The following is a 26,366-nucleotide window of genomic DNA, read 5'->3' as shown; positions in this document are numbered from 1 at the left end:
CTCCAGTTGCGTTCTCACCCAGCTGATGACCTCCCCTCAGATGACAGAGAGGAACCTGCTATTGAAGAGATGATTTTCTCTTAGATCTTTATTTCTGTAGCATTTTGAGACATTAATTTTTCATTCATTTTATTTTTGTTGTGATTTTTTCTTTGCAGAATCTCCACTTTCTGCTCAAATAGCAACTGCCTGGAAGGTTTCAAGTATGGCAATTAAGTTTCCTGGTTGGCGTAGGAATCACACACTAAGCCACTGCTACAGCCCTAAAGACCACAAACATTCAAACTCGAAGAGTTCCACCTATCTAGCTGTAGGAAGCAACTGATCCAGTGGAGAGAGTCCTTCCAAAATGACATCTTCAGATGGGAAGGGTAGGAATTCCCTTTTGCAAGCAAAATTGGTATTTCCAGTGTAATCTCCTTTTGCAAAAGCCTCCTAAAAGTAGAGCAGCGCAACTCCCTTTGAAACAGCATTAGAGATTTTAAAATGGTTTTATGGGTTCACAATTTAATTACAGAGAAAATATTCCAGTCAAGCATAAATAATTATTCAGTGTGGTTTGATGGCAACTGCATGCATAGGAGGAGTGACAGCAGCCGACAAAGCTAAAGCAGGGGAGTAAAAAAACCAAGCTATATTATCAGCTTTGCTACTGACTTAATAAACGGCATTGGGCAAGTCACTTAATTTTTGGTACTTCAGTTGCTCCAGCCATAATATACCTACCGCTGTAAAGTGCTTTGAGATCATAGGATGAAACACGCAATACAAGTATAAAATATTATGCCTACTGACATGATGCACATCACTTTTTTCTTTTGCACACTTATTTTCAGTAACATTTTTACGGTTTTAGAAATCAACTTGGGATAATACAGGTCATCCTTAAATTGCCATTCTTTACTATCATGTATATTTATAATTTGCATGGGAATGTCTACTTTGATGAAGTGAGCTGTAGCTCACGAAAGCTCATGCTCAAATAAATTGGTTAGTCTCTAAGGTGCCACAAGTACTCCTTTTCTTTTTGCGAATACAGACTAACACGGCTGTTCCTCTGAAACCTACTTTATCATAATCATCTAAGCTACAAAGGCATTTATAGTCTTCTAGGTTCCTCACTTTATTTAAATTTACCAAATTTGCTGAAAAGATCAGAATCAAACTGTTTAAAAAAAATGCACAACAAAAAGAAATACATCCATCATCCATTTCAGTTCAGTGCCCTAAACTTTCTATTGTAGTTTAATCCCATCATCTCTCAGAGTAAAGCCTGTTACTATATAAAAGGAAAGTGCAAAGCTCCCAATTTAAGGACTAGTTACAACTCATTAAAGTGAGGACACATATAATTTGAAGCATTAGAATTTATGCTGAAATATAATGAGTGGCTATGAATCAACCCTGCATGGATTAAACTAATTCCTGGAATGCTATTATAGAGAGTACCTTGTGCAGAAAGAATGATCCTTCTGTTTGCACAGCAACTAAACAGCTTCAATTTACTTTTAATCAATTTGAATAGAGATAAAGCCCCAGCATTTCAAAATGTGGCCTTCTAAACATAATCAGCCTGAATTATGCCTGTTTCACACTGCAGTACTTGCAACCTGGTTACAGGAAGAAGGGATAAGGCTGCACTCAGTTTATTTCACTGCTTAATTTATATGGTAATTACAGCACCATAGCCAGAATGGAGAGCATCTGCCAAAACTGAAGGCCCCACAATAATAAAACTGACATATGCTGTGATATTGTTGAAGTGCTGACTAAGAAACTTCTTTTATCTCCTCTTGAAGCCATAAAATGGTATGCCTGTTATTACTAGCAGGGAATTTTAACAACTTTGCATTGACAGCAATTATGTAACACATGCACAAAACAATAGAGTTTCACATCACTTAATAAATCCTTGAGCTCTCTTAGTGCCAGCTCTCTTGCTGGCTGGATTTTATGGTCTGGTAACTCCATCTGACCTCCAAAATATTGGAGTATACAAACCACAATAGCAGTAGAAAGTTATTAGAAACAACTGGTTTTTGTCCCCATTAGATCGATTTAATAAACGGGGCATGATGCATAATCATGGGTTAATTAAAAGATTTGCTCATTCAATTTATTCTCTGTAACTAAATGTTGTTATGAACCTCTGGCAAGAAATCAAGCAAAATATACATGAGTTTACTCATTTTAAAAAAAACATCTTTTATCAAACATCTATCACGTGGGGGAAAATGTGAGTTCCTGACCCATATCATATTAAACAAACGTCAAGTTGTTTTGGATTGAAACTTTATCAGCATAAAACAATTGCTGTTGAATTTCTCTAAATCTGCATAATTACCACCAATTATCCCCCACTTGGCATCATCAGTCCAGAACTCCCAATACTAAATTCTAATGCATTTGTATTAGTACTTGGCATATAAAATTCCTAACTCCACTGCCAAGAATCTGGAACTAAACATACTGGAAATATTATTATTATAAAGGGTAAAGAGAGACAAAGAGAAGGTTAAGGGATGACTAGATTGCAGTCTATAAGTATCTACATGGGGAACAAATATCTAGCGGAGAAAGATATAACACAATCTAATGTCAGAAAGTTGAAGCTAGACAAATTAAGACTGGAAATAAAGTGTAAATTTATAACAGTGAGAGTGACTAACAATTGGAACAATCAAGAGTGGTGGTGGATTCCTCATCACTGAATTTTTAAATCAAGAATGGATGTTCTTCGAAAGATATGCTCTAGGAATTATTTTGGGGACGTTCTATGGCCTGTGCTATACAGGAGGTCAGATTAGATGATCACAATGGTCCCTTCTGGCCTTGGAATCTATAACTCTATGAAAGAAATACCTGCCAAAGAGGGATGATTGGCTGACTGGAAAAGAGGAGTACAGAGAAAGGTAAATAAGTTATAAATGTAGTGTAGCCTTTATACAAATACAGCTGTAGGGAAAGGTAAACTAGCAACGGGCAAATCCTTCCTCCCTTCCTTACACCAATCTGCCTGAATACCAACTATCTAGGGCAATTGCAAATTATGATTATTATTAATATAAAAGTTTATTCCTTTATTTGAATCCTAAACTCTCTGCCTCAATATCTTGTAGTAGTGAGGTCCATAAAATAATTATGCATTGCATAGAAAGGTTTTCCTTTTTCAATTTGCTGCCGTTAAATGTCATCGGTGTCCTCTTAGTCTTGTATCATTAGACATAGTAAAACAGGGAGGGAAGGGAAGGGAAAAAATAGATAATCATCTATATATATTTAAAGGGAGAATATATCAAGGGCAGAAAGGAATTGTTTAAGGAGTTAATTACATTCCATGACTCCTACTTTATGTAAAGAAAAATGTATCCTGGGCAATAGAAACCCTTCCCAACAGAGTGATTTATCGGATTTTGAAATAATATTCCAAGGGAAATTGCAGAAGTCCCACGTCCTCAGTATATGCACAAACCAATACAGGCCAAAGCATTTAAAAATAAAATGTAGGAAATAATCTTGCACTGACAGGGGGAGGAACCAGGTGACCTAACAGCTCTGTTCCTTATATACCTCCTATCAGTCCACGTTTTTTAGCAAGTTACCTGCAGGACATTAGGCATATACCATTATCTATTTAAGCTGTGAGCCACAAGGCCAGACAACTTTGTATGACATCTGAGTGAATATCTCAAAAAACATTTCCAGGAATATTCACTCAAAATAAAAATTCAATGTTGCTTTGTCTATGTTTGCACCCCTTTTGGGTCTGCTTTCCGAGAATAGTCCAGCAGTTGAGTTTACTGGCAAAAACATTCACAAGAAACAATGAATTTTAAGTGAATATGAGAGACTATCTGCAGAAAGCAAATTTTGAACTTAAGCATGAGTATTTACATTGGAAATCTGCTTCTAAAGGTTAATCTCATTCACACAGGGATAAGAGAAAAGTAAACTGCAAAACACCTCTGGCATCTGGGCTGATCTGTAGAAGTACAGGCAGGAAAAGGTTATGAGGCTAAAAGATCAAGACAGCTGGATCTCATCAAACAGTCAAGGCCAACTGACTTGTACAGCAGAAAAGGAAGTGGCCCAGAGTAGACTAGCGGAGATAGCCTTGAGCTTAGAAAAGAGATGGGCTGTGAATTGAAGCATAGAGTTCCTGGACTAGTAAAATTGTATGGATTTTTTTTTAAAATATGAACTGCCATTTGCATGCTGGTGGGGGAATAGCATTAGCAGAACTGCTGTTTACACCACTGAGGGAAAGCCATTTACTTGAACTGGTTTTGCACCCAGAAAGGAGGGTGTTGGTGAGGAATACACCATTAACTTGTGTGAAGCCCAAAATGTTCAGCTAATTCTATAAACAGCAGTTCAAACAAAGCTTTCCTCTCCTGAGTGCATATAACCAGCTGGGAGGGCAGAATAATGTCCGAGTTTAAAGGGTTGGAGAGGGAGACAATCTTTTCTATTACAAGGCCCATATATATAGTCTATTCAACTGACCAGTATCAACCTGACATTATCCACAAATAGGGACATCTCTTTCAGTACCATCTGTATCAGTGATACCAAATAAGCCAAATAGTTACTGAAGAACATCTCTATTAGAGTACAAAACAGTGTAACTAAAAACCCGTTGTGTCATTAGACTCTTTAGGTTCATGAGGGAAAGCTTCCAGAGCTTTTCTAAAATCAGTTTTAATCCTATTTATAGGGTCAAAAGCAAAATGTCTCTGAGAAAGAAACAAGAGCATCCCAGCTGGAAATAGAAGAGTGGGCATGAGGGAGATCAGGAGAAGGAATGGGATGGGATCACGGGGACAAGTGGAGAGGTTACAGAAGGAGAGCAAATGAGACACTTCTGTATCTATGACAGGGAAGAAGGAAGAGTGCTGGAGGGGAATTAGTAGAATCAGAATTGCTCAAGGGTGTTTTATAGACTCTATACCAATAAAATTTAGCGGAGTGCTCTTTAGCACAAATAGTAGCAACCTCTACTTTGGGAGCAGAGTGTCTGAGTTATCTCCCTGCTGATATGCAGTCCCAGGTAGCCATGGTGTAACAGCATAGTGATAAACGTGAAGTCATAGGTAGCCATGGCTTTTTGACACTGTTTTCAAAAATGAGAAAAAAATATATTTTCAAAAAGTAAAAAAAATGGAGAAAATGCTAGGGAAAAGATGTAAAAAGTAGGAAAAGTTGGAGAGTAAGGAAAAAGTTGAAAAAAACAAGGGGGAGTCTGGGACTCATGAGTTTTAATTCCACTCTGCTACCAATCTCACTGTGCAATTTTTGATGAGTCACTTAACCTCTGTGCCTCCAATCTGTATACTATTATATACATGCTTCACAGGAGTGTGGTGAAGCTTAAGATGCCAAACCTTTACTTACTAGTGTGTGGAGAGACTGCTGTGCCCACACAGAGCCCCAATTAATTCAACAGCATTCTTTGTGGGCACAGAAGTCCAGCCACTTGCTATTATATGCAGTATCAAGGCCTAATTAACAGTTGTGAAGTCCTTTGAGATCCTGGGATGCCAAGTAAAATGTAAGCTTGCAAAGTTACTTGACTGCTATAAATGTATTCAGTTCAACTGGTCTCAAGTGTTCCAGGAAAATATTTGTATGTGTTAAATTACTAAGGGTTCACATAAATAAGCATCTCTTACTTCCACAATTATTTGTTTGGAAAGTAATTATCACATTTTCAAATGGAGGAATTCATATGAAGAGAATTCTAGCTAAGTGCTCATCTGCATCTTGTCTTCACTACTGCGAAAAACTATCAACATTATTATAATTTTTTGTTTCAAGCATCTGAGCAAAATAATTGCACAGCAGTTAATTTGTTTTTCCGTTGCATATTGTTTGTGGCACTGCTTTCTTATATCATTTTTTGTTTATACAGTAAGCGTTGTGTGCAGAACATCTGGTTTCCATACTAAATATTACTTCCAGGAGGAAAGTGGTACCACTTTTCATTCTGAAATAGTTCTGTATAACCACATGAATAGAACACATATTGCAAATTTACGTAAGCAAAATATGATTAAATGTTATTTATCAAAGCTTCAGTACCTGCTAGCTATGAGTGCTTTGCTGAAGTGAGGTCAACACAGTGACAGAATAAGTTGTCTTCATTACGATATGTGGTATGCTTTTTCCTTTCAGTTTATGCAGTGAAGCATTTAACAGGAAATCATTATGATAAATAAATATTGACTTTTAAGCATAAACACGTTTATGAGGAAACCAGATGTTAGAGGATAGTGTAAAAAGAAAAGGAGTACTTGTGGCACCTATGATACAGCATGGCCAGAGGGCAGCAGGAGAGTGTTAGAAGGGAGCTTTATCCCCTGTAGAGGGAAGAAAGTTTGCTATAGATTAATTAAAGCACCTGAAGCCAGTCACCTGATAAAACCCCCCTGCTTCAATCAGACAAGGGAAGGAGTTGAAGCAGAGTGGATTGGTGTTGGAGCAGAGAGCAGTTTGGAGGGAAGCAGAGGAGAGTTTGGAGAAGTGCTACAGTGGGCAAAGACGACCAAGATCCTAGGTAAAGGGACGCCTGGTTTGTGCAGAGGGAGGGCAGGAAGCCCCACAAGCTAAGGGCAGGAGAGGGAAGTAGTCCGGGGAAAAAGAAAAGGAGTACTTGTGGCACCTTAGAGACTAACCAATTTATTTGAGCATAAGCTTTCGTGAGCTACAGCTCACTTCATTGGATGCATACCGTGGAAACTGCAGCAGACATTATATACACAGAGACCATGAAACAATACCTCTTCCCACCCCACTCTCCTGCTGGTAATAGCTTATCTAAAGTGATCACTCTCCTTACAATGTGTATGATAATCAAGTTGGGCCATTTCCAGCACAAATCCAGGTTTTCTCACCCTCCGCCCCCCACACACACAAACTCACTCTCCTGCTGATAATAGCAGGGAAGGAACTGCTAGTTCAAGCGGTTTACTGCTATCCCTAAGGACGCTGGGCTGGGACCTGGAGTAGAGGGCGGGCCCAGGTCCCTCCCTCTCCACTCCCCTCGTCTAGGACACTAGTGGGGCAGTTAATACCTTGGTTCAGGGGCAAGAAACGGTGCCCTGAACCCTCCCCAAGAAGGGAAAGTGCGAGACCCATCAAAGTAGTGCCAGCAATTTGCCACACACCTTAGAGACTAACAAATTTATTTGAGCATAAGCTTTCCTGAGCTACAGCTCACTTCATTGGATGCATGCAGTGGAAAATACAGTGGGGAGATTTTATATACACAGAGAACATGAAACAATGAGTGTTACCATACACACTGTAACGAGAGTGATCAGGTAAGGTGAGCTATTACCAGCAGGAGAGAAAAAAAACCTTTTGTAGTGATAATCAAGGTGGGCCATTTCCAGCAGTTGACAAGAACGTGTGAGGAACAGTGGGGTGGGGGGCAAATAAACGTGGGGAAATAGTTTTACTTTGTGTAATGAGACATCCACTCCCAGTCTTTATTCAAGCCTAATTTAATGGTGTCCAGTTTGCAATACATAATTTTTGTCTAAATATTTGTTACTTATGTGTAGGTTTTGGGAGGATTCGATTTTTTTATTGATAAATGTTGATAAACGTCAATTTCACTGTACATACACAAACCACTGAAAAACTATTTCCATCAGTAATAATCCAAATTTACAGATAGACAAAGAAAGAAAAATGCTGCTAGAGAACTTAGAGTTTGATTTAAGGCTATTTACTTAAACCCCACAACCCCAAAGTCTAGCCCTCACCTCAGGTCAAGTTGCAGTCTGTCTCAGCCACACTCCTCTGTGGCCAGGTGCAGTGTAAGGGGGAGAAGGGTGGGTCCCAGGCCCAACCGCTATTCTGGGTCCCAACCCAGGGACCTTCTAACAGCAGCCTCTCTCTGCCCTCCTTCGTTCCCTTCTTGTCCGCTTATCTTCCCTTGGTCACTTCCCCTTTGGCCCAGAGTACCTCCTTGACCCTTTTTAGCAGGGGCCGCAGCCTGGCAGGTGACTGGGCCGGAGCTCTCCTCTGCTTCCGGCAGCCTGCCCAGCACTGCTCTGTCCAAGGTGCTACCTCCTCACCTCAGGAGCCAGTCCTCCTCCCTTGCTAGTCAGGGAGAGATTGCCCTCTCCTTTGCTAGGCAGCCTTTATATAGGGCCCAGCCTGGCTCTGATTGGCTGCTGGTCTGAGCAGCCTCTTTGGCCTGTTCCAGCCCTTTTTCTCATGGAGTGGGGCAGCCGGTTTATTGCCTGGGGCTAGCACTGAGAGTCCAAACTGTGTCTCTGCAACTGATTGTTGCTCGAAAACGTAGTGCTTAGTAAAAGTGTGGCCAGAGGCCCAGGTGGCAGCTTTGCAAATGTCCGTGATGGGTATTCATTGAGAAATGCTGTGGATGCTGATTATGCTCTAGTGGACTGTGTGCAAACTCCTGGTGGAGCAGGGAGGTTGTTCTGCTGGTAACACAAAAGGATACAGCCAGAAATCCATTTAGATAGTCTCTGTTTAGAGATGGTCTGACCCTTTGATTGTTCTTTTGTGGAGAGAAAGAGTTGAAACGATTTTCTAAATGGTTTTGTTCTTTCTAGGTAAAAGGCTAGCGCTCTTTGGATGTTGACCGTGTGAAGTGAAGCCTCCCTGTTGTTGGCGTGTGGTTTCGGAAATAACACAGGTAAGTATATCGGTTGATTTAGATGAAAGGGCAAGGCTATGTTGGGTATGAATTTGGGGTGCAGTCATACAAAATGTCTTTACATAATGTGGTAGGTGGATATGCCATTAAGGCACCTAGCTCTCCTACCCTTCTCGCCAATGTGATGGCAATCAGGAAGGCAACTTACATTGATAGCTGTAGCAACAAATAAATAGTTAAGGGTTCAAATGGTTTCGCCATGAGGCTACAGAGGATGAGGTTAAGATCCCACATGGGTGTAGGGTCTTTTGGCATTGGGTAGGTATTAATCATGCCTTTTAGAAAACGCTTAGTCGTTGGATGAGCAAAGATAGCGGCTCCATCCACGTTATAATGGAAAGAGGTGATTGCACTGAGGTGTACTCTAATGGAGCTGTTGGATAGCCCGGATATTTAAAACCCAGTATATATTAGAGGACCCTGGGTAGTGGGGCGGAGCATGGAGAAATATGGTTAGTCTCGCACCAGGTGCGAAATTGTGTCTGCTTCTGCTTTTCCATGTGCTTAGTCTGCGGCTGTTCAAGAGTATGTTTTTAAGTTCGTCAGAATAGTCTTTGTCAATACCCGTCAGCCATGGAGAAACCAGGCCTTGAGATGGATAAAAACTAGGTTGGGGGTGATTGATGTATCCTGAGTCCTGTGTCAGGAGGCGAGGTATTAAAGGGAGGGTTCGAGGTGGTTTCACTGCCATCTGTCACAGACATGGGAACCATATTTGTCTGGCCCATGTAGGGGCAATGAGAATGACCCTGGACTTGTCTTGCCTGATCTTGTGTATATCTGACTCAGAAGTGGAATCGGAGGGACCACATACAAATAGGGGCGTCTCCCATTTCATCAGGAGGGCATCGCCCAAGGAGTGGTGTTGCAGTCCCGCTTGGGAGCAGTATTAAGGGCACTTTGCATTGTGAGCTGTGGCAAATAGGTCTATAGCAGGGAACCCCTATAGGTTGAAGATGGTGGTGAGGGTTACATAGTCCATCTCCCACTCGTGGGTTTGTGAGAATTCTGTGCTCAGTCGGTCTGCCGTGGTGTTCTGGTGATCCAGCAGATAGGATACCGAGACGCCTACATTGTGGGAGATGAACCAATTCCGTATTGCCTCCATGCACAGAGGGTTTGATCAGGCTCCCCCTTGGAAGTTTATTTAGAACATACATGCTGTGTTGTCCATAAGGACTTTGATATTAGTGCTGTGGATTAGAGGAAGGAAATGCTCGCCTGCATTTCTGACTGCTCTTAGTTCTAGTATGTTTATATGTAAAGTTGGCTTCTGCTGCTGACCAATGACCTTGGATCATGTTGTTGACCAGATGAGCGCCCCATCCCATGAGGGAGGCATCCATGATGATCATTACTGTAGGAGCTTTCTGTTGGAACGGGACTCCTGAGCAGACATTTTGTGGGTGTGTCCACCACTCGAGGGAATCCTTTACCTTGCAGGGCCTGGGGAGCTGCCTGTTGAGGGAGTGTTTGTGTGGTATGAAGCAAGTGTGAAGCCAGGCTTATAGGCATCTCATATGTAGTCTGGCATATTTGACAAGGAAAGTTGTAGCGGCCACATGCCCCAAAAGTTGTAGGCATGTCCTGGCGGACGTTTGTGGGCTGAGCGTGACCGTAGTAATCAGAGTGGTTAAGTTGAGGAAGCATTGTTGAGGTAACCTCACTGTTGCTGTGAGGCAGTCAAGATAGGCTCCTATAAAATCCAATTGTTGGACAGGGACCAAAATGGACTTCTGAAGATTTATTTGGAGTCTGGGAGTTCATAAAGAAGGCCATTGTGGTTTGTGTGGCCTCTACTGCTGCCAGCTGAGTTGGTGGTCATAATAGGCAGTCGTCTAGGTATGAAAAAATCATGACCCCTTGTCTGCGAAGGTGAGCTGCAGCAACAGAGACGACCTTGGAAAAGACCCTTTGGGCAGTTAACAGTCCGAAGGGTAGCACTTTATATTTGTAATGTTGATGTCCTAGGGTGAAGCACAAGGATCTTCTGTGCGCTGAGTGAATGGTGACATGAAAGTAAGCATCTTGTAGGTCAAGGGATGAGAGTCAATCTCCTTTATCCAGTGTCAGAATCATCGTTAGGGTCACCATTTTGAATCACTGTGTTTTCACAAACTTGTTGAATTTGCGTAGATCCAGAATGGGTCTCCATCCGCCGTTCTTTTTCTGAGTGAGGAAATAATGGGAATAAAATCCTCTTCCCTGGTGTTGAGGTGGCACTGGTTCCATGGCCCTTAATTGCAGGAGGTGGTTTATTTCCTGTTGTAATAGGGGCTCATGAGCGGGGTCCCTGAAGAGAGATGGGGAATGGGTGGGTAGGTAGGATAGAAATAAATGGGATGGAGTAACCCTGCTGAATAATTTCCAGGCCCATCTGTAGTGATCTTGTTCCAGACTGGGTAATATGGTGACAGACGTTCCCCGAATGTTGTTAAGGTGGGGTTAAGTTCCGGAGTTAGAGAGTAGAGAGGTCTCAGGCCCTCAACCAGACCTTCAACACAATTGCCTGGAGGTGGAAGGCTGGGGAGTGGCAGGTTGATCTTGATTCTGTCTTCGTCCCATTTGCCTCTGTTTGCAGCATTGCATATAGTGTCTTTCAGGCTGGGAGTAGGGTGCAGCCCGGAATTTTTGGCTGTAAAACCTGCCTTGCTTCCTCTTGATTCCAGGGACATAGATGTCCAGAGTCTTTAAGGTGACCCGGGAGTCCTTTAAAGGATGTAAGGATGCATCTGTGGATTCCGCGAACAGTTTCAGACCCTCAAAGGGTAGGTCTTCCACAGTAGCCTGCACCTCCATCAGGAACCCAGAGAGATGTAACCAGAATGCCCGACGCATGATGATGGAGATTGCGATAGAGCGTGCTGCTGTGTCCACTGAATTGAGGGAGGCTTGGAGGGTCATCTTTGCAATGAGAGAGTCTTCGGAGATGTTGGACTTACCCGCTTCTCTCTTGTCCTCTGGGAGATGTTCAATAAAAGAGGACACTGTAGAAAACAGGTTGTGAGTGTATTTTGCAAGCAATGCAGAGTAATTTGCGATGCGGAATTGCAAGGTGGCGGAAGAATAGGCTTTGCGCCCAAAGAGGTCTAGCCTCTTCCAGTCCTTGTCATAAGGGGTGGATCTGTACTGTTGCCTCTCTGATTTACTGCCTCCACGACCAGTGAATTAGGAGTAGGGTGGGTAAAGAGAAATTCAGCCCCTTTTGCTGGCACGTAATATTTTTTTATCCAACCTTTTACATGAATTAGGGGCCGTGGCTGGAGTGTGCCAGATGATTTTGGCAGGGTCCATTTTGACAGCATTAATCAGCAGTGCTATTTTTGCTGATGGGGACGCCTGGAGGATGTCAGTGAGCTTATGTTGTGTCTCAGGGAGCTCAGACAAGGAGATGTTGACTGAGTCCACCACCCTCTTGAAAAGGTCCTGAAAGGACTTGAAGTTATCCCCCGATGAGGGAGGTGGTGGCATGATTGTTTCATCTGGAGATGAAGATGAGATGCGTAGGTGGCAAGGTGTCTCCTTCAGGTGCATCCTGCTGCTCTTCACTCTCCTCATCCTGGGCCTCTGAAGGTACTGGGCCTGTTAGTGAGGGGGAGTGGGGTGTTCTGGAGACCGGTGGGTTAGGCAGTCTAATGTTCTGGACCCTATAAATGGCCCATGGGTTCCAATATGACCAGTTGGGTGGGAGGGCCATAGGAGTTGGCAGCCAGGATTGGGGCTACCAAGCTCGCGTGTCTACCAGTGGCTGGTGATGTGAGGGTCCAGCTTTAGGAGAGGAGTGGCGAGGGATGTACAGTCCTGGGTCATCAATCATCATCATCATCAGTGGAGAGCAATGGCACTGAAGCCCCCAGAGTGATGATCTGGCTTGGTTCAGGCCTCACTGGGGTACCATCGGTACTGAATAGGGGGATGTCTGGTGTAGAAGAAACTGTCAGGTCCGCCTGCATAGTGAAAAGTTGCAGTACCGGGAAGCTCATTGCCAGGGATGGCAGCGCAGTCTGAGAGGAGAGGGTCAGAACTGTCGGTGCCGAGGTCTTGCTGAACTGTATATGTGCAGCAGGTGACGCCATTACAACGGTCGATGCTGTGACAGTTTTCGGCACGGTCAGTGCCAAGCTAGGGAACTTGGCTTTAGATTGTGCACCTCAGTGAGAGCCTGCCCATACCGGATCCTTGGCTCCTCGGGAAATCTCAGTACTGGACATTCCCAGTTCCTCTTGGTGCCGTCGGTAGCAGGGCAGATTTTTCACAAGAAGATTGCCACAGCGAGATTCGTCTAAAAAGAAACAATGACTGAAGCCGGCGTTTGTCGCCTTTTTAGGGACAGGGTCCTTAGAAGCGGTCTTGGTAGTGGAGCCCTTTTCTGACGCTGCTGCTGGTGACCGTTGGCCAGGAGGCATCTTGGACTCTGGGTCGGAGGCTGGCCTGAGGGATTTCTCCATCATGAGTAATTTAAGTTGGAGGTCCCTGGCCTTTAATGTCCTGGCAGTCAGTTTTTTTACAATGAGGACACTTTTGAGGAATATGGGTCTCTCCCAGAAAGTGGACGCACTGAGCATGGGTGTCCGAAACAGGTATCGATAGCCTGCAAGTAAGGCAGCGTTTAAATCCAGGGGAACCAGGCATGTCTGAGGAAGGTCCAGCTCTGGAGAGAAATGGGCAGCCCGTGTCTAAGCAGTCATTGCTGGTGGAGGGCCTCCGGAGCAGGAGGCGAAAAACTACCCTAAAATATTTTTTTAAATATGGAAAAAAATAAAAGTAACCAAAGTTAACTAGATTAGAGGGGATAAAAGAAAAAAGAAATATAAACTTTCTACGGAGCTGAAGGGGTGCTGCTGTCACTCTGACTCAAGCCAAGGGCAGTAGAGAAGGAAATGGGGGTTGGTTGGCTGTGCATGCTTGGTAGCCACTCAGAGCAAATCTTTGGCCAAGACACCTGAAGTGGAGCACGCACAGGGACACTCCTTGAAGAAGAAATATAATTGCTTTCCTAATGTTTTGGGGATTGGGGGAGTAATGCAGGGGAGGGTTGTTGCTGTTTTATTTGTTTGTTTGGACTTAGTACTGCACTCCTATTGACGTCAGCTCAAGTTTGGCCTATATAGAGACTGCTGGATCGGGCCCACCAAGTTAAATTAATCCCAGTTCACAGGGCTTGGACAAGATCATATGCAATACTTTAGCCTCACCTAAGGTCTTAACATAGGGTTTAAATGGTGCGTGAGGCTTTGTCCAGCTCCTTGAAACTAAAATGAATTTTACCCTGCGACTTTCTCACAGACATGTGTATTATACATCATTACTAGCTACTATACCATCAAGGGTATAAAGAGACACTTCCGGCCAATATTTTCTGAAGACATCAATGTGTGCTCACATTTTCTTTCATATATCCATTTAATTCTTTCTCTGCCCTCCCTATTCTAAAATGCTGATTTCCTCATGAGGCTCTGAAAATTATTTGATATTATGTATATAATATATTTTCCTACCTTAAGATTTAAGTTTTTATACAGGATAGGATACAAAAGGTAAACACACAATACTAGAATCACTGTTAAGAATTTACATTTTATGCCCAGCTGTTGAACCACCTGCCTGGTCAGAATGTTAATTAACAAACGCTTTCCACAGCTGTGCAGACAACCCTGATGACACTGATTCTCAAATTAAACAAAACTGTGTTTGGCTTGTGCTCAAGAAAAATGGGTATGGCAGATATAACTAATGGAAAGGATATGAGTAGTGTACTGGTACTAAATTCTGTGAAGCTGAAATAAAGAGAAACTGAACTATTTAAAAAGAACAAGGGGTACTTGTGGTACCTTAAAGACTAACAAATTTATTTGGGCATAAGCTTTCGTGGGCTAAAACCCACTTCATCAGATGCATGGAGTGGAAAATACAGTAGGCGCATATATATATATATATATAAATATATATGTCGAAGGTGATGGATTTTGATCCATCTTTTCATGGTGTGTGTGTGTGTGTGTGTGTGTGTGTGTGTGTAAAAGATGGATCAAAATCCATCACCTTCAACACTGCAGAAATCCCATATCTTCTTAGTAGGGTTCTCACTTATTACAAGCAGCTAACCAATGGAAGCCATATTTCAAAATGTAAAAAAAGAACCCAAAACCCCACTAGATTTGTTATCCTTTGTATACAACATTCTTTTTATCAGTGCTCAGCAACCGGTCTTCAGAAGCTGAACATTTTTGAAGCAGTAACGACAATGCAGTTGACTAAACAAAGCTAAACTTAATGGTTTCCAGGAAACTGAAAGATGAAAGAATGTGGAAAGAAACTGCCATAGCTTCAAATGAAGAACAAGTGAACTAAGGTCCAATAGAAAATCAAAAAGAAATTCAACAAGGGCCTAGAAACCATGGTCAGATAAATTTCAGTTGGATTGAGATTTCAGAATGCATTTTTAACACAGCATACAATACATTCCTTGGTATATTATTTCACTAAGGACATTTTTTAAGAAGTTGCAAGGGGAAGTAACATTGCAAAGCCTGTAATGATTCTCACTTACTTAGAGCATAACAGTATAACTGATTTACTTTTATTTACTAAAATGATGACTCAACATCAAGGGGCACATGTTGCTTCCCTTTGTGGATTCAGCAGTTACCAGATCCAGCAGAACCAGGGAGATTCTAGTGCATGTGTAAGCAAGGGCAAAGTTGGTGGAGGCTGTTGGGATTTTAGGAGATAACATAGTGATGGAGCACCTAGTACTGGATGTCATGGACCCCAGCTCCACTGGGTTTCCCTGTGCTCTCTCACATAGGCACAGGTCAAGGGAGGTGAATGAGTCCACCAGCCACCGCTCCTTGCTGAAGAGGATCATAGGTCTTACTGAAAACTGTGCCACCTGGAAGAAAAATTAACTTTCCCTGCCCTCATAGATACTCAGCACCCAACCACACTTGGGATGACCAGAATCAGGATTTGGGGATAACTATGCTTCATGTGTGTTTCTGAAAGTGGTTCTTCAGTGCTTTTCCATGAAATGTCTTTGCAAAACTTTTTTTTCTAAATTGCTGAAGGTCCATAGAGAATTAAATTCTCAATAAAACTAAATTATTTTTAAAGTTGCCTAATTAATTTTTAAAATGGCTTAGAACAGTTTCATCACACAACAGGTGTGTTTCAGAATGAGCAGTACCTGAAACAACAGATCTCAGACCTGAGAAAAGGAGTTAAACATACTGTTACAATAGCAATTTGTAGTGTTTGGTGCAATAGATTTTCTCTATACAAAAGGAAATCATCATACAATTAGTTTTATATGCCATGTTCTTGTAGCCATGTTGGTCCAAGGATATTAGAAAGATAGGGTGGGTGAGGTAATGCATTTTATTGGACCAACTTCAGTTGGTGAGAGAGACAAGCTTTAGAGCTTACACAGAGCTCTTCTGTGTAAGATTGAAAGCTTGAGTCCCTCAGCAACAGAAGTTGGTCGAATAAAAGTGATATTACTTCACCCACTTTCTCTCTCTAATTACGTTTATGACTGTGGCAAGCCATTTTTTAACACACAGTACAGGACTGTGCACATTCTTTCTAACTGAATCATCAATTACTTCTAGTACAGACATATATCAAACAGGAATTTTGTTTACTTGGGAATTTGTTATAACGCAAACAGATGTAATATCTTAATCATCAAATCAGTAATAAAATCATACATTTAAAAATGTCTTTCATACAGAAAGATAAAGCTCTTTACAACTATGCATATAAGCATCACCTCTCCTACTGTTGAAATGCAGCCTCCTCTAAGGTGGAACATAGAAGTTCTTTTTAGAACACAGCCATATTACAGAACAATTTAGGGTAAAGTGAAGGAGAATACCCTATCCAAGTACAACAGGAATTTTAAACAGAGTATAATTATCCAAACTAGAATTTGAGTAGACATCAGGGCCGACAACCCTAACTTGTGAAAAGTTCCATGAGCTCTGCCATGATACAAGTAGTTATGATCAATGAGTACATTTTCACTTTGAACTGGGAATCACACCCCCATCTTGATTAGACATACTCACGTTAGCTCCCATCACCCTAGTGCACTAAAAGTAAAATATAGCCATAGCAGCATGAACTGTAGGATGAGCTACCCCCACTGAGTACGTGCCTAGGGACTTGGACGGATACACACTTAGGAAGGCTAGCCTGTCCCACCAGCTTGTGCTGCTGCTCGATAATGCTAGCTTGATGACAGCTGGTATGACTATGTCTACTCAATCTGGTAATCACATCCTCAGCTCCAAGTGTAGATGTACCCTCAATTTTATATAATCAAAAGCACTTTCAGCAGCACAATCGTCCCTAACCTATACCTAGGCACTGCTTACTGAATTAGAGAGAAGGGTGCCACCTATTGAATAATGAACATTTTCTGAAAAAACTGAGCTTTCAGTGCAAAGTCTGACATCAAATACTGCCAGGGCCAAGCACTCAGTTTTGCGATGAAACTACTTGATGAAAAGTTAAAGAGCTGCTTCCCTAAGTAAAGAGTGCTGCTATGCAAAACGACAGGTTTCAGAGTAGCAGCCGTGTTAGTCTGTATTCGTAAAAAGAAAAAGAGTACAGTCTCTAAGGTGCCACAAGTACTCTTTTTCTTGCTACGCAAAGTATGTCCAAAATTTTCAAACTTGGGTGCATAGGCAGCTAAGTAAACATAGTCTTATTTTTAGAGACACTGGTTGAAAAGTCAGGTCACTTATATTTAGCTTTCTATATACAGACTGGATACCTGAACGTAGCCATCCAAGTTTGAAAATTTTGGCCTAAGATGTCTAGTTACAGCAGATGACATGTCATGATGATCTAGGAAAGCAATCATATTTATTAATACAGGGGTCTAAAATTAGGAGATGATTGATAATCCAAAAACTAGTGATTTACATATAACCTTAATCTTCTTGGTAGTGGATTGCCCCAATAATAAAGACAGACTGGGAAGTGGCCAGTTTTTGCATGTCATTATGAAGCATTCTATTTGAGAAAGTGACGCAACAAATTTGGCCAGTGCTGTGATGTTATTCCAAGAAGCTTTGCTTCTTAGGTGTTGTTTCCTAGAATGTCATTCATAATGACAAGATAAGTGGAGTATCTTTTGAAGGTTGATGTTCTTTCAATGAAGACGTATACTATTTTATTTCTATTATTTCGACTACTGGAAGGGAAACCGCAACATAATTTACATTTGGATGCTTCCATATTTTATGCAGACAACCCAGAGAATTTATAAAATATGCCACATCCATATAAATTTGAAACTGTATGTCATAATTTCATTGTTATGCTACCAGCAACAGGTGATGTTAAAATTCAGTATTTCCTTCAGAAGTAGTTTTATGAACAAAATGTTCTGAAATAGTTCTCACACTATGTAGTGAAGCTAACCCAGCCATGGAATACACATTACTACAGGCTGTTTCTATGTTGATAAATACTGTAAATAAAGAATCGGCTCTTGTCATATAAGGTTCTATACACATACAAGAAAACATGTTTGGCATGTTACAGGGGTTTGCGTGACATAGCAGATACCAAGAAAATACTGTGTTGTGCTGATCAAGCCTTGAAACTGAGCTATTAACATTCATAACATTCTAATGACTCAGTAGCCCATTACATTCCAAAGTGCAGTAATGTCCTGTTGTGGACCACCGCACAGAGCTGCAGACACACTGCCTGGGATTATATTTACCTCATTACCAAGGGTCAGTGACGAGTGAGAGAGTAATGCACGGATCAGTGGCTGGAATGGATGTCATAGCATGGATTTATTTTATCAGTTCCCCAGCAGACCTAATTCAATTAAATTGAAGATTTACAAGATTGGCTTAAACTATTCGATTAACAATTACTTACATGCTAACCACAACGTACTAAGGTGGAAGTCAACCACAGCTTAGAAATTGAATAGATGAGGAGCTAAATATGTTGTCTTGCTGAAGTGGCCACATACTTGTCTCTTTGGGTCTGATCCTGTACTATTTATGAAGGTAAACCTCACTGAAATCAGTGGGAATAAAAGAGTCAATTAGGCAAGCTTACTTTGCAACACCTATTTAAGGAATGCGAGATTAGGTCTTTACAGTGTGAGTTAGATGGAACGGTATACGGTATATATCTCAAACTGGATTAATGTTGAAAGCAAGAGTGCTAAAAAGTCAGCCAAAGTTGGCAAGCAAGTAAGCAACAGCTGTTAATACAGCCTGTTGGAAGTTGTAATGTTTTTCTTTTTCCTTCTCCCTTTCTTTGTTTCCTGCTGTTTAATAAGGAATTTTCCCTATTACGTAAATAAGCTCCCTTTATTTTTCCTTCTGAAAAAACTTCAAATTCAGTTATTTTTCTTTATCATCCCCTCTTTTTGTGAAGGACCGTTTTACCCTCGGCTTAGGGCAGTGGTTCTCAAACTTTTGTACTGGTGATCCCTTTCACACAGCAAGCCTCAGAGTGCGACCCCCCCTTAAATATATAAAAACGTGTTTTTAATTTATAACACCATAATAAATGCTGGAGGCAAAGTGAGGTTTGGGGTGGAGGCTGACAGCTTGCAACCCCCCATGTAATAGCCCTGTGACCCCGTGGGGGGTCCTGACCCGCAGTTTGAGAACCTCTGGCTTAGGGCAGGTCTAAAGTGCAATTAAAAACCTGAGGCTGGAATGTGCCAGCTGACTCAGACATTCGGACTTGGGCTACAGCCCGACCTCTGGGATCCTCCCAACATGCAAGGTCCTAGAGCCTGGTCTACAGCCCAAGTCTGAGCATCTACACCACAATTAAACAGCACCTAGCCTGAGCCCCATGAGCCCAAGTCAGCTGGGACTGGCCAGCCCCGGATGTCTGATTGCAGTGTAGATATACCCTTAGGCTGTTTGATCCTCCTGTGTCCACACTGTCACTCTCATGGCCCATTTGTGGCACTACTGCAGAAGACCACAGCCATCTCTATACCCTCAATTAGTGACTGTAATATGCCCATTTTTCTCTGCCTCCACTGAGAACAGAGCTCCCTTTCCTCCAAGAGCTTCACACAGTAATTTCCCAAATATTAGACTTTGTTCAACTTAAATTAAACAAAAGAAGTATGTTTTGTCTTTTTTACCAAATAGAAGAAAATAAGAATAGAAAATAAAAGTTCTTACACATTTAACATGGAATTTACTATAAAATTCCCTAAACTGACACTAAAAAAATTAAATTACTGAATATTTGTATAGTTCACCTTATTCCTCAGGTAGAGAAATGAATTCATTCCTATAGTAACTATATGATAAACATGCAATATCTCTAGGAGTCGGACAGATCTCCCTAGAAGGAATGGTCTCCCATCTCCCAAGTTAAAAGAGTTATGGGGGGAAAGATCATTTGATCCCAAAATTTAACATAAAATGTCACAAAATACACATTAACTTTCAGATTTTTTTTTTATTCAGCCCTTTGTTTGAATACACAAATGTATAATTTATTTTCCTTTTACCCAGCATACTTCTTTAAAAAAAAGGAACTTTTTTTATCCAGCTGCTTAAAATGAACAAAAAGGAGTATATAATTGTCAAATCACCAAAATAAATCATTAACTTTCTCCTATTTTGTTTGGCTAAAAAGTACATCCTACACTTTTCTTGTACCAGTTCTCTTTTCATGTTAATTAAGAATCACACTAGCTCTGGGAAATACATTAATGTGCTGAATGCTAAATCTTTTAAAAAATTCTGACTCTTGCCCCCCTACCCACTCCCCACTTCTGCAAACCTTGGGGTAGCTACCCTCACAGAGGGAGGCCACCCGACATCATATGATACTTAAACTACCAAATATGATCTATCTAAGGCAGTGTCCACATTATGGAGTGCCCCTTATTGTAGATACAGCCCACACACAACAGGAGGAAGAGTTTTTCTGTTGGTACAGGAACATCACTGCCCCAAAGGACGTTATCTACGTTGACAGAAGCCCTCTTCCATCTGCACAGCTGTTTTGTGAAAAAACACAGGGGTTTTTAGTCAGCGTGGCTATGTCAGCCAGGGGTGTGTTTTTTTCACACTCCTGGCCGATGTAGGTATGCCGATGTAACTTTTAAGTGCAAACCAAGCCTAAGGTATTTATGTGGCCCACATTACTACAGTAACTGAGCATGTCACAATCTTTACGGTATTTATCTTCAAAGCACCTTTGTGAAATTGGTTAGTGCTATTATCCTCACCTTACAAATGGGGAACTGAGGCATGGAGAAACTAAAGATAGACATTTTGAAAATCCTAAGTAATTTAGGAGCAGAGTCCCTTTGAAAGTCAGTGGGACTTGTGCTCCTAAATCAATGAGGCACATTTGAAACATCCATCCTAAGTCACTTGCCCAAGTTCACAACAGAAAATCTATGGCAGATGAGGGAATTGAATCCAGGTTTATGAGTCCCAGACTAGGACCCATATCATCTGACGAGCTTTCCTCTTTGGAACAAAGACATTGTGAGACAAAGAAGCAAAAATTGAGTAAAAAATAATCCAGTTGTGGGACTTATTTTCAAAACAAGGGGCAAAAATTTCCTCTCACTTACACCAGTAGCATCTGTGATCAGTCAGTGAGGTTGTTCCAGTTTAACTTACAAGAGGATTTAGTCCATATTAGAAGTCAAAACTTCTGCAAATTTAAACACCCTTTACACCAAGTTCTGGCTTCTTGTTACTGCCTTGAAAGCCCTGACTAATTCTGGCCCTCTCCAACATCACATGCAGCAGCGGATTTACCATGAAACAAACCATGTGCTGGCACAGGGCCCCCAACAACAAGGGGGCCCCCAAAATGGAGGACAAATATCTGGCAACCTGCCCCCAAATCCTGGCTGGCGGTGCAGCAGGGCTCAGGCAGGCAGGCTGCCTGCACCCAGCACCCAAACTACCTACCAGAGCCCACCCCCTCACTCCCTGCACCCCAACCCACTGCCCCACACTTTATTTTAATTTAATCCCCTTAATTTATAATATAGGAGGAGGATGAAGAAAAAAAGAATGAAAAATGGGTGGGGGAGGGAGAAGAGACAAGAGAGAATGTTCTTTTTCTTCGCTGGGTCCTGAAGGGGGGGCCCCAAAAATGAAGCTGCGCACAGGGCCCACTAACTGTAAATCCACCACTGATCACATGCCATGCCTTCTGTTCTTCCAGAGATGCTGGCCTCATCCAACCATTTGGCAGCTTGTCACACAAACATTTCTGCTTCAGAGTAACAGCCGGGTTAGTCTGTATTCGCAAAAAGAAAAGGAGTACTTGTGGCACCTTAGAGACTAACCAATTTATTTGAGCATAAGCTTTCGTGAGCTACAGCTCACTTCATCGGATGCATACTGTGGAAAGTATAGAAGATCTTTTTATACACACAAAGCATGAAAAAATGGATGTTTACCACTACAAAAGGTTTTCTCTCCCCCCACCCCACTCTCCTGCTGGTAATAGCTTATCTAAAGTGATCACTCTCCTTACAATGTGTATGATAATCAAGGTGGGCCATTTCCAGCACAAATCCAGGGTTTAACAAGAACTTCTGAGGGGGCGGGGGGTAGGAAAAACAAGGGGAAATAAGTTACCTTGCATAATGACTTAGCCACTCCCAGTCTCCATTCAAGCCTAAGTTAATTGTATCCAATTTGCAAATGAATTCCAATTCAACAGTCTCTCGCTGGAGTCTGGTTCTGAAGTTTTTTTTGTTGTAATATCGCAACTTTCATGTCTGTAATCGCGTGACCAGAGAGACTGAAGTGTTCTCCGACTGGTTTATGAATGTTATAATTCTTGACATCTGATTTGTGTCCATTTATTCTTTTACATAGAGACTGTCCAGTTTGACCAATGTACATGGCAGAGGGGCATTGCTGGCACAGGGTGGCATATATCACATTGGTGGATGTGCAGGTGAACAAGCCTCTGAAAGTGTGGCTGAGGTTATTAGGCCCTGTGATGGTGTCCCCTGAATAGATATGTGGGCACAGTTGGCAATGGGCTTTGTTGCAAGGATAGGTTCCTGGGTTAGTGGTTCTGTTGTGTGGTATGTGGTTGCTGGTGAGTATTTGCTTCAGGTTGGGAGGCTGTCTGTAGGCAAGGACTGGCCTGTCTCCCAAGATTTGAGAGAGTGTTGGGTCATCCTTCAGGATAGGTTGTAGATCCTTAATAATGTGTTGGAGGGGTTTCTGTGCCTCCTTCTACATTGACCCCTACAGCATAGAAGATTTTTGAAAGACCTACTCTTTCCATAATCCAGCTCTCCTGAAGTCCACCTCTGCCTTATTGCCTTTGGGAAATTTTATAACAATGACAACCCAGAGAAATAATTTGGAATAGTTTCATCTGTCCTACTTAAGTTAACAAAAATAAATAAATATTTTTTTTTTAACTGAACTTACAGTATACCCCTTTTTTCCTGCCTTCTGCATGTTTGTCTGTCTTTAGAATTTGAGCTCTTTAAAACAGGAAAGCACCAAGTGCACTGTGAATACTATCATAAATAATAACACTACCAACAACTCCCCCTCCTCCTCTTTAGAAAGTAGTGAGACAGGTTAAGAATCTTGCCATCATTTTCAACAATGCCCTTTCTGTACAAACCAGTGGTTCAAAATTGTTTTTTTCCCCCAAGTGCACAGACCATTATTTAGCCTGTGATGATTTGACAAGAGCATGCCATCCAGAGGGGCACACCAAGCACTTCCATCAGGGGGAGAATGCTTAGTAGAGAATAACCACGGTAAGAACATTTTGTTGCTTTGTAAATTTGGGGCATAACAAATGACAACACCATCTAGCCAAATTCTTAATCAAATAGAAAAGTCTGCTCAGCAGTTCCAGGAGTTCCACCTTAATCCATCTGGTTATATACCAATAGCAAAAATAACTTACTAAACTAATTATATTTATCTGCTAAGCTGTTTCCTCCAGAATCTATTGTTTCCACATCCTCTTGCCCTGAAAAATACACAGAAACAGTCTATGTCTTTAATCTTTAAAGTGGGCACTAATAGAAATCTGGTCAATTAAAAAAAGATGAATTACAAGTATTTTAAGGTACCATGCTGAAACTGGCTGTGCTAATTTTTTAGTTTTATAAACCCATTTTCTTCATTTTTAAATGATTTTCGCTTGCTTTTTGCAATATGAAAGACTGACAAAACTAAAAGAGAAAACTAACTGGCCATACAGGGAAAACCGTGAAACTGACTATATTCAAAAGGTTGTTAAATGCACAAAGTTGGAAACTAATAAATTACTTTTCACCAGTCTCTTCCAGTTACCGTTATTTATGAGATTACTCACAATAGTAGGTAGAAGAAATCTGGATTGATGTAAACAAAAATTACTTTTATTGAGGTTTCTGTTTTAGCATTCCATCAGTGGTTATCAATCATCATCATCTGTCAACTGCAGAAATGAGCCCTCTCTCCCTCCAAGCTCCATCCTCTGTATTGTTAATCTCCATACAAGAGACAGATACAATCAGTGTCTTCATTTTACTTTTAAATCATAGGTTCTAGACTACACTCAGACCATTGTTCTTGGGACAGAGATTTCCAGGATGACAGGCTTATACATGAGACTTCTTGGACCAATTTTTTCCCACTCAACTTGAGAAATGCTTGTTGAATCAACTATGCTGAAAGACCTCCCAGCTAGAAAGACAAGGTGGGTGAAGTAATATCTTTTATTTGACCAACTTCACTTGGTGAAAGAGACAAGCTTTCAAGCTACACAAAGCTCTTCAGGTCAGTCAGAAACCATCTACAATTTATTTTATAGAAATCAGAGGGGGCGGGGGGTAGGAAAAAACAAGGGGAAATAGGTTACCTTGCATAATGACTTAGCCACTCCCAGTCTCTATTCAAGCCTAAGTTAATTGTATCCAATTTGCAAATGAATTCCAATTCAACAGTCTCTCGCTGGAGTCTTGTTCTGAAGTTTTTTTGTTGCAATATCGCAACTTTCATGTCTGTAATCGCGTGACCAGAGAGATTGAAGTGTTCTCCGACTGGTTTATGAATGTTATAATTCTTGACATCTGATTTGTGTCCATTTATTCTTTTACATAGAGACTGTCCAGTTTGACCAATGTACATGGCAGAGGGGCATTGCTGGCACATGATGGCATATATCACATTGGTGGATGTGCAGGTGAACGAGCCTCTGATAGTGTGGCTGATTTCCTGCATCAAGTTGCCCATGCCGGTTTTCCCTCTGCTCAGTTTCTTGTCCACTCTAGTGCAATGGTGAATTACAGTTTAGCCCTCAAGCAACAGCCTAGGAAAACACCTCCCCTTTCAGCATAACACAAGAGTCCAAACAAAAACACATGTCCAAAACTTCAAAGAAACAAGTCCTTCAGCCCTAGGCTTAAACAATAGCCCCACCAGTGTCTGTCCTGGTCTCCCCCTGTTGATGCCATAACTAAAAGGGCACCTTCTCCAGAAATTCGGGCAAGGCTGTAAGTAAGAACCAGTAACAACGAGTCTCCAGCCCACACCAGAATCATATTGTCCCCGGCCTTTTTATTTCATCCCTCCCCAGAACTTCCATGTATTACATGCCTCTTTACATGCCTTTTTCACAGCTCTTCATGGGCTGATAGCTTCCCTGCTTTTCTTGGCAAAGAGTCCCACACCATGTCTAACCTCTCTCTCCAGAGTGCTTCTCCAGCAAGCAAGTTCTGATGTCCACAATTCAAGAAAGATGTTGATAATTGCACAGGGCTGAGAGTAGAGCCACAAGAAAGATTGGAAAACAGGCCTTACAGTGACAGACTCAAGAAATTCAATCCCTTTAACGTAAAGAGACAAAAGTGACTTGATCACAGTCCCTAAGCAACTACATGGGGAACAAAATTTTGATAATGGGCTTTTCAATCTAGCAAAGGTATAACAAGATTCATGGCTAGAAGTTGAAGCTAGATAAATTCACACTAGAAATAAGACACAAAATAGAAAATATCATTAACCACTAGAATGATTTACCAAGGATTGTGGTGGATTCTCCATCACTGGCAATTTTTAAAATCAAGATTGGATTTTTTTTCTAAAAGACATGCTCTTGTTCAAACACAAATTAATTCAGGGAAGTCCTATGGTCTGTGTTATAGAGGTAAGACAAAATAATCACAATGGTCCCTTCTGGCTTTATAATCTATTAAAAAAATAAGCAGCTGTTCTTCAACTCTGAGAAACGTACCCTAAACAAAATCTCTGAACATTGCAGTTCACCTAGCATTAACTTTGCTATTACATTGCTTTCAAACTATAACAGAAAAATGTGTCCACAAATTAGAGTTAAAGGGCAAGAAGTCTGATATGTTGTTTGGAAGATGCATGTGATCACCCAGGTTTGGGCTTGTTGTCAACCCTTGCTCTATGTTTTAGGCATAAATACAATATACTTTGTGGTTAGAGGATCTTTGTAAATTTCATTTCTCTTTCCCCCACTTCTCTTACCCCAAAATAATTATTGTTAACACTGAGAAATTATGCAGTTTTTTTCCAAAGTGTTACTGAGTTGTAATTCACATTTTATACACTTACTAACATTTTAACTTTCTTGCCTCCTATTGGTCTTAGAATCATAGAATATCAGGGTTGGAAGGGACCCCTGAAGGTCATCTAGT

General features: G+C 41.3%; 1 protein-coding gene across 5 annotated transcripts in view; it reads right to left on the bottom strand.

Moving 5' to 3' along the window:
- The window catches only part of FSIP1 (fibrous sheath interacting protein 1), a 195,352-nt gene that overhangs the window by 100,523 nt on the left and 68,463 nt on the right, over positions 1-26,366 (bottom strand). The window lies entirely within an intron of this gene.

This window comes from Caretta caretta, chromosome 6 (genome assembly GCF_965140235.1).
Source record: "Caretta caretta isolate rCarCar2 chromosome 6, rCarCar1.hap1, whole genome shotgun sequence".
NCBI lineage: Eukaryota > Metazoa > Chordata > Testudines > Cheloniidae > Caretta > Caretta caretta.
The sequence above is the reverse complement of the archived record's forward strand: the minus strand, read 5'-3'. Positions and strand labels throughout refer to the sequence as shown.